Genomic DNA, 16,244 nt, shown 5'->3' with positions numbered 1-16,244 from the left:
TTTTAAAAATTAGAGTAGGTAATGAGGAAGCCAAATTATCACTCTTTCCAGATGGTATACTTAGAGAACCCCAGAGAATTAACTAAAAAGCTACTAAAAATAATTCACAACTTTAGTAAAGTTGCAGGATACAAAACAAATCCACAAAAATCATCAGCATTCTTATCCATCACTAACAAAATCCAACAGCAAGAGATACAAAGAAAAATTCCATTTAAAATAAGTGTTGATAGTATAAAATATTTGAGGATTTATCTGTCAAGGGAAAATCAGGAACTATATAAGCAAAACTACAAAACACTTTCCACACAAATAAAGTCAGATCTAAGCAATTGGAAAAATATCAAGTGCTCGTGGACAGGTCAAGTAAATATAATAAAGATGATAATACTCCCTAAACTAATCCATTTATTTAGTGCTATACCAATCAAACTCCCAAGAAAGTATTTTACTGACCTAGGAAAAATAACAACAAAATTCATTTGGAAGAAGAAAAGGTGAAGAATATCAAAGGAATTAATGAAGAGAAAAGCAAATTAAGGTGGCCTAGCTGTACCAGATCTAAAACTATATTACAAAGCAGTCATCAAAACCATTTGGTACTGGCTAAGAAATAGAGAAGTTGATCAGTGTAATAGGTTAGGATCACAGGACAAAATAGGCAATGACTATAACAATCTAGTATTTGACAAACCCAAAGGCCTCAGCTTTTGGAATAAGAATTCACTATTTGACAAAAACTGCTGAGAAAACTGGGAACTAATATGGAAGAAAGTAGGCATAAACCCACACCTAACACCACATATCAAGATAAGGTCGAAATGAGTTCATGCTCTAGACAAAGAATGGTACTATAAACAAACTAGAAAAACTAGAATAATTTACCTCTCAAATTTGTGAAAGAGGAAGAAATTTTTGACCAAAGAAGAACTAGAGATCATTACTGATCATAAAATAGATAATTTTGATTATATTAAGTTAAAAAGTTTTTGTACAAACAAAACTAATGCAGACAAGATTAGAAAGGAAGCAATAAATTGGGAAAAACATTTTTACATCCAAAGGATCTGACAAAGACCTCATGACTCAAATTTATAATAGTTCAAGCCATTCTCCAATTGATAAATGGTCAAAGGATATGAATAGACAACTTTCAGATGAAAAAACTGAAACTATTTGTAGCCATATGAAAAGGTGCTCCAAATCAGTATTGATCAGAGAAATGCAAATTAAGACAACTCTGAGATACCACTACACATCTGTCAGATTGGCTAAAATGACAGGAAAAGATAATGACAAATGCTGGAGGGGATGTGGGAAAACTGAGACACTGCTACATTGTTGGTGGCGACGGACCCAACCATTCTGGAGAGTAATTTGGAACTATGCTCAAAAAAGTTATTAAACTGTGCATAACCTTTGACCCAGCAGTGTTTCTACTGGGCTTATATCCCAAAGAGATCCTAAAGGAGGGAAAGGGACTCACATGTACAAAAATGTTTGTGGCAAGATGCCATCAATTGGAGAATGACTGAATAAATTATGGTATATGAATGCTATGGAATACTATTGTTCTGTAAAAAATGACCAGCAGGATGATTTCAGAGAAGCTTGGAGAGACCTACATGAACTGATGTTAAGTGAAGTGAACAGAACCAGGAGATCATTATACATGGCAACAACAAGACTATACGATGATCAGTTCTGATGGACGTGGCTCTCTTCAACATTGAGATTATTCAAACCAGTTCTAATTGTTCAGTGATGGAGAGAGCCATCTACATCCAGAGAGAAAACTGTGGGAACTGAGTGTGAACCACAACATAGCATTCTCACTCTTTCTGTTGTTCTTCACTTGCATTTTGTTTTCTTTCCCAGTTTTTTTTCCTTCTTGATCTGATTTTTATTGCAGCAAGATAACTATATAAATATGTATACATATATTGGATCTAACATGTATTTCAACATATTTAATATGTATTGCACTACCTGCCAGCTAAGGGAGAGGGTGGGAGGAAGGAGAGGAAAATTTGGAACAAAAGGTTTTGCAATAGTCAATATTGGAAAAATTACCCATGTATGTACTTTGTAAATAAAAAGCTTTAATAAAAAATTAATAAGATCTCATAATGCAAATTAAGACAACCTGAGTTACCACTACATACCTCTTGTATTGGCTAAGGTGACAGGAAAAGATAATGATGAATGCTGGAGGGCATGTGGGAAAACTGGGACACTAATACATTATTGGTGGGACTGTGAATGGATCCAGGAGTGAGCAGGAAAGGTGTTTTGAATTGTAAACACAATCTGCTGAAATAGATACCATAGGACATTCTTCCTTTACAGACTAGCATAGGGGGCTGGTCCTCTGAAAAAGGCAGCAAACACCATCTGCTGGAAACTAAGGAAAATTGCCAGTGAAGAGACCCAAAGAACAACAATAAGTTATAAACAATTCATTGTCTGTGTTACTTATCTCCATCTTCTGTGATTTCATTAACTGGGCTAGAGAGAAATAAATTGATCAGAAACATGACCAGCAACTCCCTTTCCCTTTTTTCTACAGATACATAGAGATAAGGTATATGTGGTATTTAGAGAGAACTAACACTATTGAATTCCAGACCCCAAATTAGGAAGAATCATCTTTCTGAGTTCAAATACAACCTCAAACACGAATTAGCTATTTGATCCTGGGCAAGTCACTTCATCGTGTTTGCCTCAGTTTCCTCATCTGTAAACTGAACTGGAAAAGGAAATAGCAAGTATACTTGTCAAGAAAACCACAGATGAAGTCATGAATCAGCTACATCTGAAAAATGACTGAAAACAACAAAAAGGGTAATGTCAAATCTAGGCTACCAACATTAAAAAAAAAAAAGTAATATAAACAGCTTCCAGGTTTTGAGAGCCCTGGACTTCAGGATTATTATATGGAAGTTTTCTAGATAATATCCATTCTTTACCATTATTTTTATCTCACAGCATACGAAGTATATACTGGTTTGCCTTTGTGATATCAATAGTTACCCTCGAACTTCAGCAGAGTTTTTTTTTGCAGTTTCCTTTGAATGAAGACCATAAGTTCCCTAAAAGAAGGTTTGTTGCCCTTCCTCCCAGATCTTCAAGAAGCAGCTGATAGAGCAGCTTAAAAAGGAGAGTTACTACATCACTTTAATCGGGCCAATGGTTAGGGAGAGGATCACACTCAGTTTCTGTCTGAAAAGTACCATTTTAAGACATTATTTGGAGTTTCCAACTGCCTAATGGGAGTTTCCATGGGAGTAGAAGAGTCTGAGGACTGAGAGGCATCAGTTTTATTATGTCTTTGTTAATAGAATACTCACTCAATCTGTAAGAAAAGGAAGTAGCTAAGAGTCATCTCATTTCCATTTCATCCTCCTCTTCACTTAAAATGTTCTTGCCATCAGGAACAAAAACTAGCAATTAATATTTAATTAGAATTCCCATTACCACCTCTGTCTTTTCTTTGCATTATATGACAGAGGACTTGCAAGATATTTGTTCTAAATGTAGATCACAGGAAACTAAAAAAAGATATTTTTGCTTAGGAAAATGGCAGCATGCTGACTTATGAAAGGTAGGCAGGCTTTTATCTTTCCTCTGTGGAGTAAATAAGTGGAGCTGCTCTCAGCTTCCACTAGAAAGATATAGAAGTTGGCAGGAGAAATGCAAATCAGTCTTGGATTTTCCCGTTTTCCTATCCTATAACTAAAAAATTCCCACCTGCAAGGCTAATATGCCACCTGGCCCAAATCCCAAGAGAAGGCAGGGACGATTAATGTTCAAAAACAAACTGAGTGGAAAAGCAAGTCTTTATAACAATAAAGATCTTAATTAAATCACTCAGGAACTTATTCCATAATGATATGTACCAGGTACATATCATTTTCCCATTTAATTAGCTCAGTATTATTCCATTTTGATACATGGTATATATTATACTAAGCTGGAGTGGATCCAGCTGAAAAAAATGACAGCTGACATATAGAATCTTTAGATTTGCAAAACACTTTATAGACATTATCTCATTTGATCTTCAAAACAATCCCCAGAGGTAGGGCTACAGATTTTATTATCCCATTTATAGTTGATGAAACCGAGGGAGATTAAGTGATTTAGAAGAAGCAGCAAGGTATCCTGCAGAGCCCAGTGATTCCAGGCTTACGAGAACCTGGACTCAGATCCACCTCTTGAAGATGGATCTCCAATAATCTTTGATCATATGACTTGCCCAGAGTCATTCAGGCCTTATGTGTCACAGATGGTATGCCTTTTGGGAACTCCACTAGGCAATTCAAGTAGGATTTGGGGGGAAATAGCCCAGAGGAAATACTATATACATTAATTTTTTTAATAAACCTTTTTATTTTCAAAACATGTGCACAGATAATTTTTCAACAATGACCCTTGCATAACCTTGTGTTTCAGATTTTCTCCTCCTTCTCCCCACTCCCTCCCTAGATAGCAAGCAATTCAATATACATTAAACATGTTAAAGTATATGTTAAATTCAATACATATAAATATATTTATATAATTCTCTAGCTGCACAAGAGAAATCAGATTTTTTAAAAAGTAAATGACTAAGAAAACAAAATGCAAACAAACAACAAAAAAAGTGAGAATGCTATGTTGTGATCCACACTCAGTTTCCTACAGCCCTTTCTTTGGGTATATATGGCTCTCTTCATCACAAGATCATTGGAGCTGGTATCAATCATCTCAGGGTTGGAAAGATTCATATTCATCAGAATTGATCATCACATAATATTGATGTTGCTGTATACAATGATCTCCTGGCTCTGCTCATTTCACTCAGCATCAGTTCATGTAAATCTCTCCAAGCCTTTCTAAAATCATTCCTTATAAAACAATAATATTCCATAACATTTATATATCATAACTTACTCAGCCATTCTCCAATTGATAAGCATCCACTTAGTTTCCAGTTTCTTTCCACTACAAAAAGGGCTGCCACAAACATTTTGACACATACAAGTCCCTTTCCCTCCTTTAAGATCTTTTTGGGATATAAGCCCAGTAGAAACACCGCTGGATCAAAAGGTATGCACAGTTTGATAACTTTTCGAGAATAGTTTCAAATTGCTCTCCAGAATGGCTGGATCCATTCACAACTCCACCAACAATGTATTAATGTCCCAGTTTTCCCACATCCCCTCCAACTTTTGTCATTTTTTTCCTGTCATCTTAGCTAATCTGACAGGTGTGTAGTGGTATCTCAGAGTTGTCTTAATTTGCATTTCTCTTGATCAATAGTGATTTGGAGCATCTTTTCATGTGGCAACAAAAAGTTTAAATTTCTCCATCTGAAAATTGTCTGTCCATATCCTTTGACCATTTATCAATTGTGGAATGGCTTGGATTTTTATAAATTTGAGTCAATTCACTATATATTTTAGAAATGAGGCCTTTTTCAGAATCCTTAAATGTAAAAATGATTTCCCAATTTATTGCTTCCCTTCTGATCTTGTCTGCATTAGTTTTGTTTATACAAAAACTTTTTAACTTAATATAATCAAAATTATCTATCTAGTGTTCAATTATGAGTTCCATTACTTCTTTGAACACAAATTCCTTTCTTCTCCACAGATCTGAGAGGTAAACTATGCTATGTTCCTCTTGCTTATAATATCACTCTTTATGTCTAAATCAGGAATCCATTTAGATCTTATCTTGGTATGTGGTGTTAGGTGTGGGTCAAGCCCTAATTTCTTCCACACTAGTTTCCAATTTTCCCAGCTGTTTTTGTCAAATAAGGAGTTCGTGTCCCCAAAACTGGGGTCTTTGAGTTTGTCAAACACTAGATTGCTATAGTTATTGCCTATTTTGTCTTGTGATTCTAATTTATTCCATTGATTGATTACTCTATTTCTTAAACAGTACCAAATGGTTTTTATGACCGTTGCTTTATAATATACTATATATTTTTTAAAAATGAACCTATGTGGGAAAAATATTCCTGAGGACCTTTCTTTAGACCTTGTCAAGGAGTAGCAACTAATTTGCTAAAGTTATTGAGTGACATTGGATATAAAGGATTTTTACCTCAAATATCTGGTAAGATACTCAATAAAAATCTAAGTATACTCTGATATGTATATGTATCATGACAGCATTTCAATCATTTTTTTCTTTCTTTTTTTTTTTCTGAGGCAACTGGGGTTAAGTGACTTGCCCAGGATCACATAGCTAGTAAGTGTTAAATGTCTGAGGTGAGATTTGAACTCAGGTCTTTATGACTTCAGGGCTGGCACTCTATCTATTGTGCCATCTAGCTGACCCAATTTCCATCATTTTTCAAGTTAAATCTTTGGCAGAACCAAAGAGCCACTTCTTTCCAAGCAGGCATTATATTGCAAAACTCCATTTGGCAGGAAATCTTTAACAAAAGATCAGAAAGCTGGCATTATTTCTTAAGCACATGGAAGGAATGTATGTGTGCTTACTAAAAGCATCTGTAGAGACAAGAAACTATAACAAAGCAATTCAGAAATGATTCTAGTGAAGGATGGAATGGAATAAACATTTATTAAACACCTACTATGTGCCAATTATCATAGCAATCTAATATTTACAAATATTATCTCATTTGGTCCTCATGCCAACCCCATGTTATTATGATCTCTATTTTACAATGGAGGAACTGAGTCAGACAGAAGTTAAGTGACTTGTCCAGCATCACACAGCTAGGAATTGTCTGAAGACAGATTTGAACTCAGGTCTTCTTGAGTTGGCTGTCAGCAAAATAATAAAAAGGCAGCAGCTGGATTCTAGGCAGAGCATTATATCAACTGTACCATCTACGATATGTATAGGAGGAAAGGAGTAGACTACATAACCCTTTGAGCTCTAAATCTATGATTCTATTTTTAAATGATACAATAATATGCCATAATATTAATTATTGGCTATATAATATATATTATTAAGCTTGATATTTTTAAAAATAGTAGATCTAGTCATAGGAGCCATAATGTTTCATTATGACCATTATTCCTTATTATCCAATCAAGTTAGCAATGATTGATAAATTCTAAGAGATATTCTATAAAATTTTCACAGAAATCCTGCCTCTGTGCCTCTTTCATTTTGAGCTAACACTGGGTTCTTGATGAATTCCAAATAAGTGAATACTCTAGCATGCTGGGAAGATTTCAAATACATTCCTGGTGACAGGCTGTGTTTACCTTTAGAGAGCTAGTTTAACCACATATAAAGAGTCTTATCATCAAGTTCTCTTGCCTCTGCAAAGAAAATGGTCACTAGCTTTCCTATTGTTCTACTATCATCTTGGTAACTTCTTAGACCAAAACATCTTTCTCTGGTCATCACTCTACTCTTTATTGGAAAGCAAAAACTATCTGGCTTTTGTATTTATATGCGCAGTATTTAGCACAATGCTTGGCACATGTTAAATGATTCCTCTCTTCATTCAAGGAATATACATAAAACAAGGGTGGGAGTTGAAAATGTTGGAATAATAGCTAAAAAATAAAATTAAAGATGGGAAAGAGAACTGCACCAGGAGAAGGGGAAAGGGAAAAATAGAATGGGGTAAATTATCTCATATAAAAGAGCTATAAAATAGCTTCTACAGTGAAAGGAAGATGGAAAAAGGGAGAGTGCTTGAAACTTCAATTCAAAGCAACCTGTGATACAAAGAGAAATACAAAATAATCCTCATAATAAATTTTATTAAGAAGTTGCAATGAAGGACAGCTAGTTGGTGCAGTGGATAGAACACCAGCCCTGAAGTCAGGAGGACCTGAGGTCAAATCTGGTCTCAGCCACTTAACACTTCCTAGCTGTGTGACCTGGGCAAGTCACTTAACCCCAATTGCCTAAGGGGAAAAAAAAAAAAAAGAAGAAGCTGCAATGAAATTGAGGGATGGTTCAAAGGCAGTCCTTACAAAGGTGTGTATCAATGAGACATAGTACTTTGGAATATATACATTTGGTCAACTTGTCTCATAGTAATCATAGCCTCTAAAAAGAGATTGGTCTAATGATTCATATACAACATTCCCTCTCCTCCAAAAAAGAATGAAAAATTATCACTGTTCAGATTATGATATAAAATTGGAGGAGCAGTCTATGGAATTTGTCCTTCAGTGCTAGGCTAGGCATTGAATATTGCCAGTCAGGTGAATAAAAGAAAGTGAGCAGCTTGGATTGCATATGGCAAACTATATATCACTTTCAATGACTCTAACCACTAGCAAAGTTTTTTAGCATCCATTTTTTCTAATGTATGGTTGTAAATCACAAAAATGGCAATTATAGAAGAATTAAAGTGACAATGAACCCAGAGAACCTGGGAGGGATGTCCAGTGGTTGTCTCAAATATATGCACACAAAACAATGTGAGTACTGTAGCAAGAACAAATAATATTGGATGAATGGTCCAAATTTTATACTGGAATTTCTGAAATATGTAGACACCTAGAAGAAGGAATTCTGATCATTAAGTAGACACTATATAGAGTATTTATGGGATGACAGAGGACAAAAATTACAGAGGATGAGAAGGTAGATGAGAAGGCTTAATTGTGATCTATACCATTGGAAGGAACCAATGAATCAATCATTGGAAAGAATGAATGAAATATATCATAAATGTAGAGATACTGAAAAGTCTACAAAACAGACCCACTGACTCTATCATGGTTTTTCACTGGATCAACAGTTAAAAGACCAGAAGGAGAATAAAAATTCAAATTCTAAATGAGAAAATGATATTTGGGGGATATTTTAGATGGAGGAATTAGACTGATGCAGTGAGTGGAAAGACAATTGGACTCTTCTACCATAAGAAAAGATGGAAGATATGATTGAGAGTTCTTCTTTGCTAATGGAGCTCAAGGCCAGGCAAAATTCTCACATTATAGCAGATCATGCATTTTGTGGTGAGCAAAGAATCACCTGGGAAAAACTTGTAAGAACTGATACAAAAGGAAGTGAGCAGAATCAGGAAAACAGTTTCTGCAAAGACAGCAACACTCTAAAGACAAATAACTTTGACAGACTTAGGAACTCTAAATAATGTAATGTGCAACATGATTCCAGAGGAATCATGATGAAACATGCTACCTATTTCCGGATAAAAAAAGTGATGGACTCAAAGTACAGACTGAGTTTTTTTTTTCCTTTGGACATGATTAATGTGGAAATTTGCTTTGTTTTATTATACATGTTTATTGCAAAGATTTTTCTTTCTCAATAGAAGGAAGAGGGAAAAAGGAAAGGAATTGAATTTTAACTGATTAAAAAATATTTTTTTAAAAAAGAAAGAATTTGGACTAAGAATAAGGAGACCTGAGTTTGAATCTTGGCTTCAATACTGATAATCTGTATGACCATAGATTAGTGAATTAATATTCTGAGCCTCTCTAATTCTCATCTCTAAAATGAGAATAAGATACTCTTTCTACTTCATAGATAGAATATTTTCTAAGGAAAATGTGTTGTAAACTTTAATATGTACTATATAAATGAGGATTCTATAACTAGAGATATAAATAAGAATAAATTTGATTTCTTGGTGCCATGCACATTAGAGCCCTGATGATTTACAGGAGTTGAGGATAAACCAAATTGAGGGATGGAATGTTCCCTGGTTCCTAAGGGTGGGGAAAGAAATCTAGGGCCCTGAGCAAAGAGTAGGGCAGGAAAGGGAAGGAGGCTTGTTAGAGAGAGAAACAATGGGCCATCCAAAAATAGTTATCATACATCTAGTAACTAGTACCCAAACTCTGACAATTTGGAGAGAGAAAAGGAAATATGAACTCTGACAAGGAGGTTTGGAGTCAATCATACTGTCTAGATAACAAATAACTCTTGAGCACCATAATTTTTTGTGGCTTTTTTTAATGTGTTCTGAATTTTATAATTCTAGTGTAAATTAAATCATGATGATGATGATGATGATAGTTACATCAATCAAATAGTTGGTATATGAAATGTAATATGCATATTATGAATAACATAGCAATAATAATAATAATTAACGTTCATGTAATGCTTACTATGTTCTAGGCACTGTGTTAAGCATTTTGTAATCATAATCTTATTTAATCCTCACAACAGAGGTAGGGACTATTATTATCCTCAACATACACATAAGGAAACTGAAGTAAACAGGGCTTATTAGATATTGGCTTAGAGGAAGATAAAAGAATTGAACTTGGAGCATTAGATCCAAGCACTGGAGATCAGTGTCTGAAAGTGAGAGATGAGGTTCACAACCAAGTCAAATTTTGAACTAGTGAAGTGATTATAGACTTAAAGCTACATGGATCTTAGAAGTCAACCAATCCAATCTTCTCAGGTGTCTTTGAAAAGAACATATTTTAATTAAAAATACTTTATTGCTAAAAAAAAAAAAAATACCAACCATTATCTGAGCCTTTAGCAAGCCATAATTTTTTTTCTGGAGAGGGTCTTGACTCCCTGTTGATGGCTGCTGATGACTACGGTGGTGGTTGCTAAAGTAGGAGTTGGCTCTAGCAATTTCTTAAAATAAAAAAGCTAAGTTTACCAAATCAATTGACCCTTCCTTTCATTTGAACACTCAGAAGCTATTGTAGGATTATTAATCGGCTTAATTTCAATATAGTTGTATCTCAGAGACGAGAGGGTTCAAGGAGAGAAAAAGATGGGAACATCTGTTCAGGGAAGCAGTCAGAACACACACAACATTTATCAATTAAGGTCACCATCTTATATAGATGAGGTTTGTCACACCCCAAAACAATTACAATAGTAATATCAAAGATGAATGATCACAGATCACTATAATAGATATAATAATAATGAAAAGTGTGAAACGTTGCAAGAATTAACAAAATGTGACCCAGAGACATGATTTGAACTCATGCCATTTGAAAAATGGCAACAGTAGACTTGTAAAAAGTGCAATATTTAAGAAGTACAATATAGTGAAGTGCAATGAATGAGGAATGACTATATACAGGATGCTCTGCTCTTGGTCCACATGGTTCCATGAGCTAAGAGTTTCTCATTAGAAAGCTGTCCACCTCCAGGAAGAAATGTACTTTGAGTTAATTTTAAAAGCTGCAGATGTTGGGGAAGGGGGGTTGAGGGGAGAATGACAAGATTGTCAAAAATGAGAAAATTAAACAAAGAATTGTCAGCTTTTTACCTAAAGGGTGGTTATTTTTGTTCTATGGTTTCTTTTTTAAAATAAAATACAGCATATAATTAAGTAAATCTTGGCTCTGCCACTTAACTACTTATGTGACCCTGGACAAATTACTTAATTTCTCATTGCATCCCTCCCCCCAAGTAAATCTCTAAGCCTAAATGACAGAGCTCAGTGCTGACTGCCCAGGGTAGAGAAAGCTGAAGCTCCCTTCTTACTTTTCAAATTATTAATTTAGTCTCCCTTCTCTCCCCCCCAAAAAAAGTCAGTTTGGCAAATATCTTCAAATAAAGAGCAACACACATTCAGGGTTGATATATGTTGACCTTCTGGGTTTGGCTTTGGTACTTCCTCTTTTCTTAAAGCTAATGGATATACTTTCCAGGTTATCAGAAAATATGCGATTATCCAGACAGGCCTTGCAGATGACTTAGCTTTGTTTCTCCAGAACTTCTCTGGGCAAAACTCCGTCCTAGCAATTTGTACACACCAAAGTGTACAAATTTGGGAAGTCAAAAAGGAATAAAACCAAGGAACTCAAAAAGGATAAAAATTAACATTATTCCGCTCTCCCCAACACACACACTTTAGTCTATCCACAGAATTTGAGAATTGGAAGAGATCTCAGAGAACATCCGGTCTAATCGGTTGTTGTTGTTCAGTTATTTTTTCAGTCATGTCTGACTTTTTGTGACCCCATCTAAGGTTTTCTTCCCAGAGATACTACTTTCCTTCTCCAGCTCATTTTGTAGATGAGGAAGCCGGGATAATCAGGGATAAATGACTTGTCCAGGGTCACACAGTAAGTGTCTGAGGTAGAATTGAACTTGATGACAGCATGCTCAGCACACTATCCACCGCAACACACGGCTGCCCTTAGACAAACTGGTATTTTACCAGTAATTCTGTCTATAGCATACCCAACAATTGATCATCCAGTCTACTTAAATAACAGTAGTTACTATTTAGATAGCATGAATGACAGGAGTAGAACCACGAGAACGTTGTACACAGTAACAACAAGATTGTGTGATGATCCACTGCCATAGATTTGGCTCTTCTCAGCAATGCAGTGATCCAAGACAATTCCAATAGAATGAAATGGAACTTGCCATTGGCATCCAGAGAGAGAACCATGGAGACTGAATATGGATTGAAGCATATATTTTCACTTTTTTTGTTGTTTTTTTTTCCTTTGGTTTTTCCCTTTTATTCTGATTTTTCTTTCCCAACATGACTAATATGGAAATATATTTTAAATGATTGTACATGTATAATGTATATCAAATTGCTTGCTCTCTTGGGTAGGGAAGAGGGAAAGGAAGGAGAAAGAAAAAAAATTGGAACTCAAAATTTTACAAAAATAAAAGTTGAACATTGAGGTGTTTCAAGGCAATTCCAATAGACTTATGATGAAAAGTGCCATCTACCTCTAGAGAGAGAACTCTAGAGACTGAATGTGGATCAAAGCATAGTATTTTCACCTTGTTGTTGTTATCGTTGCTTGTTTACTTAGTTTTTCTTATATTTTTTCCCTTTTGATTTGATTTTTCTTGCATAACATGACAAATGTGTAACTGTGTTTAGAAGAATTGCACATGTTTAACCTATATCAAATTGATTTTGTCTTGGGGAGAGGGGAGGAAAGGAAGAAAAATTTGGAACACAAGTGTTATGGGCCAGAACTAGAAACAAAGTGTTAACTCACTGGAATTGATAGAAGCAATGCTTGTGTTTACACCTTTGAGAGTTCACACATTAGTTCACAAGTTTGGGAGATTTCAGGATTCAGTATGAGATTCACAAGTTTACATCTCCCACAATCCCACTCTCGGAGGGGGAGTCAACCTTTGAATTTACACCTCTAAAAGAGCATAAAAGGAGCTGAGCTCAGTCAGGAGTCAGTTGAAGAGATTGAAAGCCAGAAGTCAGTCAGTTCGGGAGATTGACAGAGCCAGAATTCAGTCGGAAGATTGAGAACCAAGATTCAGAGAACGATTATATTTTAGAAAAGAAGAGAATACAACATTTTGGCGCCCAATGTGGGGCTGAGAGGATCCTGATTCCAGTGGAAAAACCTCCCATCCTGACCTCGGTGGAAAAGCCTCCAATCCTGATTTCAGATCCTGAATCCAGTGGAAAAGTCTCCTCAACCCAGAAGTTAGGCCTTTTCAGGCTTGATTGGTTCTTCATTTGGGATTTTCTTCGCAATGATACCGGGGAGATCAGGAAGCAAGCAGGCCCCACTTGCTCTGCTAGCTGGCTGAAGAGATGGGGGAAGAGATGGCTCAGTGGGTAGAGCACCAGCCCTGAAGTCAAGAGGACCTGAGTTCAAATCCAGCCTCAGACACTTAACAATTCCTGGTTGTGTGACCATGGGCAAGTCACTTAACCCCAACTGCCTCAGCAAAAAGCAAAAAGAAGAGAAACAAACAGAAAGGTCGTCGCAATGGCAAAAAGCAAAACAGTCTCTCCTCCCCTTAGAATCCTGAAACCTAATAAGCTTCAAAAAATACAAAACAAAGCCTGTTAACAGCAATCTAATTTAGTCCTTTGCATGATTAATTCAAACAGGTAGTTCAAATTATAAAACTTCTCTAAAGGATTAATGAGGGCAGAGAAAAGAGGAAGGACAACACCAGTGTAAAGAGATGGTTTTAATAAAGCATGGAAAGAAGCTGACTTCACAGATCATTAGAAACAAGGTTTTGCAAAGGTGAATGTTGAAAACTATCTTTGCATATATTTGGAAAAATAAAATACTATTAAAAGATTTTAAAATGTTGAAAACTATCTTTACATGAAATTGGTGTGAGATCTTTTTTTTTTTTTTTTTTTGGTAAAGCAAGTGGGGTTAAGTGACTTGCCCAGGGTCACACAGCTAGGAAGTATTAAATGTCTGAGTACACATTTGAATTGAGGTCCAGTGCTCTATCCACTGCACCATCTAGCTACACCTCTTTATATATAATTGGAAAAATAAAATACTGTTAAATAATGTAGGGAGTGAGAGTAAGAGAGAATGTTTACTGTATGCTAGGCAGTGTAGTAAGTGCTTTATAAATATTATCTCGTTTGCTCTTCACAAGAATCCTGGGAGGTAGGTACTGTTATTATCTTTTCTACAGATGAGGAAATTGAACCAAGAAGAGGTTAAGTGACCTATCCACGATCACACGCTAATAAATGACCAAAACAGATTTTGAACTCGTCTTCCCAATTCAAGATCCAATGTTCTATTCATTGCACTACCCAGCTGCCTTAAAGAATTTCAGAGAGGGGATGGATACTCACTGTGACTTGAGGCAGTGCTTTCCAATTTTGAATTGTTTTAAATATTAAGGAGATTTTCCTGACATCATGTCCACATTTGTTTCTTTGTATCCTCCGTCCAGTTCAGCCCTCTAGGGTCCAACAGAATGAATAAAAACTATTTTCAATATGACTTTCAAATAATTGAAGACAGTTTCCATACTTTTTCTCCTGGAGGCTAAACATACCCAATTCTTTCAAACATTCCTCCTATGATATGATCTCTAAGCCTTTTCATTTTTCTTCCTACAATGTAGCATCCAGAACTGAACACTCTATTCCAGATATAATCTCATCAGGGCAGAGATTTTCACCTGCCTAGTTAGGGGCATTATGCTTCCCTTTCAGTGCAGCCTAATATTGTTTTAGTTTTTGAGGCTGCTATTTATCACACTATTATCTCACATTGAATTTATAGTTCACTGAAACCTTCAGATCTTTTTCAGGGCAATAGATATTTTAGCCCATGTTTCTTCTGTATTATATTTGATAGATTGATTTTAACTCGTGTCAGACTACATTTATCACTGCCAAACTTCCTCTTATATTTGATTCAATGATCTTTTTTGGCATCAAAATCTTTTTAAATCAGTCTTTGTCATTTAGTGTTTTTGTAATCCTTCTCAGCTTTGTATCATCTACACATTTAATGAGCATGTCATCTATGACTTTATTCAACTCATTTGCAAAAATATCAATTAGCCTAGGCCTAAGTTGAGTTTCTTGGACTATTTCACCATAGATTTCCTTTTGAATTGACATCAAACAATCTGGTCATTCAATCTCTGAATCCACCTAATTGAAATATCAACTAATTTACTTCTTTTCTTTTTGTTCACCAAGATATAATAGAGATTGATAAATAGATTATTGAAATCCAGATAAATTGTACCTAAAGTATTTCCCTGATTTATTCATCTAGTCACCCAGTCAAAAAGGGAAATGAGATAGGCCAAGTGCCTGTGCTTGAAGTTGTGTTGGCTCTTTGTGATTTCTACTTCCTCTTCTAGGTTTTCACCAATCAGTCCTTAAATAATGTGTTCTAAAATAACTGTTCTTGAAATGTGGTTGAGAGATTCAGGGGATCCTCAAGATCAAAACTATTTTCATGATTACATTTCAATTTCTAATACAATAAATATTGATAGATGTAATCCATATAAACCAAAGCTTTGGGTGGTGAGGAAGGAATCCTAAATAATTTTTACATGTGCAAAAGTGTTTTAAGACCAAAGAATTTGAGAATTGCTATTCTAGAACTTAGCCAAGAATTTTATTAAAGTTTTTTATTAGTCATTTTATTAAAACTGAGATATTTGCCTTTCTTTAACCTTAAGGCACCTCTCCCATTCTCTAAGATCTTTCATGATCACTGCAAGTAACTAAGCAATTATAACTACTAATTCTCTCAGATTCAGTCCATCTGGCTTTGGAATTTGAACACATCAGGGGAGGCTATGTGCTCTCTTATTGTTTTCATAATTATTTTGGATTCCAATTCCCTTTTCTCTGATTTTTTTTTGGGGGAGAGGGGGAGTCTGAGGCAATTAGGGTTAAGTGATTTGCCCAGAGTCACATAGTTAGGAAGTATTAAGTGTCTGAGGGCAGATTTGAACTCAGGTCCTCCTGACTTCAGGGCTGTTGCTCTATCCACTGTGCCACCTAGCTGCCCCCCAATTCCCTTTTAACCATTTTTTATTCTTTCTAGTTATAAGGATTGTTA

General features: G+C 35.4%; 1 long non-coding RNA gene across 1 annotated transcript in view; it reads right to left on the bottom strand.

Annotated features, from left to right (window-relative positions):
• Positions 1-16,244, bottom strand: part of LOC127559964 (uncharacterized) — a 64,947-nt gene that overhangs the window by 27,512 nt on the left and 21,191 nt on the right. Inside the window, exon 2 of the long non-coding RNA XR_007953237.1 lies at positions 14,504-14,613. This is a non-coding gene — a long non-coding RNA (uncharacterized LOC127559964). The remainder of the gene's footprint in view (positions 1-14,503; positions 14,614-16,244) is intronic.

The sequence above is a fragment of the Antechinus flavipes genome, chromosome 4, assembly GCF_016432865.1.
Source record: "Antechinus flavipes isolate AdamAnt ecotype Samford, QLD, Australia chromosome 4, AdamAnt_v2, whole genome shotgun sequence".
Classification (NCBI taxonomy): domain Eukaryota; kingdom Metazoa; phylum Chordata; class Mammalia; order Dasyuromorphia; family Dasyuridae; genus Antechinus; species Antechinus flavipes.
Note: the sequence above shows the minus strand (reverse complement) of the source record. Positions and strands in the feature narration are given on the sequence as shown.